This window comes from Rutidosis leptorrhynchoides, chromosome 4 (genome assembly GCF_046630445.1).
Source record: "Rutidosis leptorrhynchoides isolate AG116_Rl617_1_P2 chromosome 4, CSIRO_AGI_Rlap_v1, whole genome shotgun sequence".
NCBI lineage: Eukaryota > Viridiplantae > Streptophyta > Magnoliopsida > Asterales > Asteraceae > Rutidosis > Rutidosis leptorrhynchoides.
This window is the reverse complement of record NC_092336.1, coordinates 79,227,706-79,233,407: the sequence shown is the minus strand read 5'-3', so window position 1 is coordinate 79,233,407 and position 5,702 is coordinate 79,227,706. Positions and strand designations below refer to the sequence as shown.

At 34.7% G+C, this 5,702-nt stretch overlaps 1 non-coding gene across 1 annotated transcript; it reads right to left on the bottom strand.

Moving 5' to 3' along the window:
- Nucleotides 1-5,595: 5,595 nt before the first annotated feature.
- LOC139846165 (small nucleolar RNA R71) lies at nt 5,596-5,702 on the bottom strand. Its single transcript, XR_011758902.1, has one exon. It is a non-coding gene; the product is annotated as a small nucleolar RNA R71 (small nucleolar RNA).

Below are 5,702 nucleotides of genomic sequence, written 5' to 3'. Positions count from 1 at the left end.
TTCCAAATTTTGTTACTAATCCAGAGCGACGACCATTGATGCAACCACGGCGATGTCCATCATTTATACCTTTTCGGCGGATGGCGGATGGCAAAGACAAGCAAATCATGAAAAGGCAATCTATATCAAAATACAGGTTATCCAGGCTACTTGACAAGCTGGGTAGTCTTATTGATGATTCTGAGGATGATAATGACCTGAGCTATGATAATAATGACTCTGATGATGAAACTGACAAAGATGAGTTCATGTCAGAGAAGCAGGCAGTGTTGCTTTTGAATGGCATCCTTAAGCAGACAGCTCCGGCAAAATATAAGCAACGCTTAGCGCAGCCCGTTGTCCGTGCTGTGGCTGTAGATAATTTCTTCGCCCTTATTACTAGAGAGCAAGCTACAAAGCCACCAGCTATGGCAGAATCCACTCAGTGTTTCATTGATCGAATTGCTAACTATTCGTTGCCTAGGAATCTTAGCATACCGGCAATTGGAGTTTATGATGGTACAACAGATCCTGAGGATTTCCTCACCATGTTTGAAGGTGCTATGAGGTTGCAGCATTGGGATGACGAGGTAGCTTGTCATATGTTTCCAATGGTGCTGCAGAAAATGGCAAGGGAATGGTTTGCTAGCTTGCCGCCAAGAAGCATCACTAGTTATTTGGACCTCCGTGCAAAGTTTGTTATGCAGTATCAAAACCTTCGAAGCTGTACTTTGACACATCTTGATGCACATGAGATCACAATGCATCACAATGAATCCTTGAGTAATTTCATGAAGCGATACACACTTGAAGCACATAAGATACCTGATTGTCCAGAATCTCAACTAGTATCTGGTTTTATTTTTTGTCTGGATCAGCGACGGTTTAGTGCACTTGTTTATGCGTTAAGGTATAACTTGCCAAAGACTCTACATCAGGCGTTGAAAGTTGCACAGAAGCATGTTCGAGCCGGTAAACGGGGGATGAATAAGTTTGATGGCAGCAGCAGTAGCAAACCGCACAACGGAGGGCGGTACTTTGACAAGAATCAGAGGAGGAATGACAATTCCAATGGCGAATGGAGAGGCAACAACCATCCCAATGATTTTCATCACAATAGAAGGCCAATAGAGAGGCATCCGTTGATGATGGCGCTGACTAAAACTCCAAAAGAGATTCTTTTCACTGAACCAATCCGGACCACTTTCAATCCGCCGGCACCCATGAAAGAAAGAGAAGGTCCAAAAAGTGAATTATGGTGTGACTTTCATGAAGCATGGGGTCATGATACAGATAATTGCAAATCCCTGATGAGAGAGATCATCGCAAAGATCAAAGCAGGAGAGTTAAACCACTTGTTACCAGACAAACAATATAGGAGGAATGATCCTCGTAGGAAATTTGGATGGAAAAGGAATGATGGTGGAAGAGGTCGTCGAGGAGATAACAGAAGAAGGGAAGAGCATGGCGGAGGAGATAACAGAAATCAGTACGAAAACCGGATCACGGAGCGTGAGTCAACTCCAGACGTTGTAATCAAAATGGTGTGGTTGAATGAAAGTCACTACGAGGATGGTGAGCAGTCAGATAACAATGTTGATAGCTGGAGATATGCTCCAATTATTTTTCAACCAATTCAAAATTGGGCTTTGTCCGTTCAGCCAGTGGTCATTTCAGCAAAAATTGCAAACAAGTTCATCAACCATATTTACACAGATACAGGCAGTGAGGCTGACATCATTTATTGGCATTGTTTCAAGGCTTTTCCAAGGCATGTGCAGGTAAGATCTAGGCGGACGAGTTTGAAGGTTTCAGGGCTAACAGGAGTGCCAGTGACTGCAATGGGAAGAGTTCGTTTGGAGGTCGTTTTGGGAACATTTCCACTATTAAGAACCGAAAAAATCGATTTCACTATCTTGGATGGTAATTCACGATTCAATGTCCTTTTTGGACGGGCAGCGTTAGCAAATTTTGGAGCGATAACATCAACGGCCCATGCAGAGATCAGATTCCCAACTCCTAACGGAGTAGCCGCCATACACTCACAGTATGTGGCACCAACAAGGGAACGATCCACATTTGCAAGCATACTGATAAGGCTAAAAAGGAACATATATTTCATAGCATTATCCCCTAAGAAAGACAAGATTTTAGTTGCAATTGTTCCATTTTCAAGTGATATTCGTTTATATTAAATAAGTGCGAAGACAAAAGGCAGATTCGACAAATTGAAGACAAAAAGGTCCAAAAAGCTCAAATGTACAAGATACAATCAAAAAGGTTCAAATTATTGATGAGAAACGTCTAAAAATGACAAGAGTACAAGTTACAAAACGCAAAGTACACGATATAAAATTGTACGAAAGGGCGTTCGAAAATCCGGAACCGAGGCATGAACCAACTTTCAGCGCTCGACGCAACGGTGTAAAAATTACGAGTCAACTATGCACAAGAATAAAATATAATATTTAAATAATTCATAATAAGAATAATATTAAATAATAAAAAGTTGTTAATTGAGCATAGTTCAGGGATCGTAAATGAAAATTCAATTTCAACTTTTGCATATATAAGGCAATGTAGTTCGTAGATTGGAGGAGACTCTTTTTATATCATATTGGGATCTATATATCGATCCATCTATCTTTTCTATATCAAATATCAATATCTATATTTATAATTCTCTATCATAATGTTAATGTAATAAGATATAACAATAATCTTAATTTTAATTTTAAATTATGATAATAATAAGATTTATGATAGAGATCGTTTGAGTGTGTAAGTCGAAATTCTGTCCGTGTAACGCTACGCTATTTTTAATCATTGTAAGTTATGTTCAACCTTTTTATATTAATGTCTCGTAGCTAAGTTATTATTATGCTTATTTAAAACGAAGTAATCATGATGTTGGGCTAATTACTAAAATTGGGTAATTGGGCTTTGTACCATAATTAAGGTTTGGGCAAAAGACCGACACTTGTGGAAATTGGACTATTGACTATTAATAGATGGGGGGTATTGTCTAATTGAGTGACAACTCATTGGAGTCTGTCGAACCTATCTTCAAATTAATTAACCTAATAATTAATAATGATTATGGTTGTCCTATTTAGTGATGTTCATATGGAATCTGTTATAATCATTTAATTAATCAATTGGGTTGGGTAATTGATTATTCATTCTGATCAAGTGGATGAATTAATATTCATAAACTAATTAAAACAGGGGTGGATTACATACAGTGATAACTGGTGTAATTGTTGACAGAAGTGATAACTGCGTCACAGTTTAAATCCTTAATCAGTTGGAATATTTGACTTCGGGTATAAGGGTAATTTGACGAGGATACTCGCACTTTATATTTATGACCGATGGACTATTATGGACAAAAACCAGATAGACGTATCAAATAAACCAGGACAAAGGACAATTAACCCATGGTAATAAATTAAAATCAACACGTCAAACATCATGATTACGGAAGTTTAAATAAGCATAATTCTTTTATTATATTTCTCATCGTATCTTTATTTACTGTCATTTTATTACTCGCAATTTTATTTACTGTCATTTTATTTATTGTCATTATTTTACGCACTTTAATTATCGTCATTTATCTTTACGCTTAAAATATAGAATCGACAAACCGGTCATTAAACGGTAAAACCCCCCTTTTATAATAATATTACTACTTATATAATTATATATATTTTGTATAAATATAGTTAAAAATATAGTAAGTATCACCAGCTCCCTGTGGAACGAACCGGACTTACTAAAAACTACACTACTCTACGATTAGGTACACTGCCTATAGTGTTGTAGCAAGGTTTAGGTATATCCCATCCGTAAATTAATAAAACTTGTGTCATATTTTGTAGTATTTTGTATTAAAAATAATACTATTTCGTACCCTCACGCTACATCATCAAGTTTTTGGCGCAGCTGCCGGGGAGCGCTAAAACGCTATATTTTTAATTATAATAATATTGAAATAAAATATAATAATATAATAATATTGAAATAGAATATAATAATATCGAAATAGAATATAATAATATAATAATATTTTAGAATCAAAATTTGATACGTAAAGTTTAAAAAGTCGTATTTATTAAATACTTCAGGGGTATATTATGTAACTTGTAATTAATAATTTCTATCATGTCGCTTTCATGTGAATAGTAAATTAATTAATTTCTTTTCATTTACTATTCATGAATAGTAAATGAATTAAAAAAAAAAGTTTTAAAAAAAATAATAATTATAAAAAAATTATTAATTTGTAAAAAAAAATCGTTTTTAAAAAAAAAAAAAGTTGTAAAAAAAAAAACGTTTTTTTAAGAAAAAAAAAATTCATTTTTTTAAAAAAAAATAAAAAAAAAATTTGTAAAAAAAAATTCGTTTTTTTTTAAAAAAAAAAATTTTTTTTTAAAAATTTTTTTTTAAAAAAATAATAAATAATAATTTTTTTTTTAAGTTTTATTACCTTTAGATTTTTAGACTATAGTTACAATTTTTAGTATTAAGTTTAGTTTTGCATAGTTATTTTTATTTCTAGAATTTTTAGGTTTGCCGTAAAATCCCTTAAGTGCTTATTCCTTAGACTAAGATTTAGGTGCTTTAGAATTTTGCGACGCCGTTTTTCGCGCTACTTTCTTATTTCTTATTTCTCGACGCTCTAGTTTTTAGGACTTAGAATTTTCTCTATTTCTTATCTAATTCTCAAACGGAAAGAAAAATTATTTAAGCGGTTAAGTTAATAGACGTTGACATTTTTCTGGTTCGTAGTAATAGTTGGATTTGTTAGTGGCTAGTTGTGGGCTTCCGATTTAAAGGGTCCTGGCTACCTGCTACATCTTTTGGCTATTCGAAACGTGGGCAAAATCAGAAAAGTCTATTAATTGGACAACTTATATAAGTTTTTCTTATTTTTTTTATAACTACTAGGATATTCTGTGAATGCACCGAGCAAAACGTTCACCACCTTTCATACGTTCACCACCTGTAACTCGATCAAGACATTTAGCAAATATTGTCGCCGTTGATTTTTCTTTAGAATCATCATCCAGTCGAACAAATACTCCAATTCAAATTTCCGACAATCCATCTTTTGAACCCGATTTCACAACTAAGAAACTGGAGGATATTCAAGGACAATTCCAAGATCCTGAACCACAAATCGTTAAATCAGAGTCCTCTAGTGATTCGTATTCAACGAATTCAATTATGGAAGTAACGGAACCTCTAAGTATGGAAGATCGAATGAGAGCTAAACGCACGGGCCAAGGTCACGCCATTATTAAGCCAGAAGTTAATGCTCCAGATTATGAAATCAAAGGACAAATTCTACATATGGTAACTAATCAGTGCCAATATAGTGGTACGCCAAAAGAAGATCCCAACGAACATCTTCGTACCTTTAATAGGATCTGTACACTATTCAAAATCCGAGAAGTGGAGGATGAACAGATATATCTCATGTTGTTTCCCTGGACTTTAAAGGGAGAAGCCAAAGATTGCTTAGAATCGTTACCTGAAGGGGCGATTGACACATGGGATGTCTTAGTTGAAAAATTTCTTCAAAGATTCTTTCCGGCATCTAAAGCCGTGAGACTTCAAGGAGAAATTGTTACGTTCACACAAAAGCCAAATGAAACATTATATGAGGCGTGGACAAGATTCGGAAGGATGTTGAGAGGATGTCCTCAACACGGTTT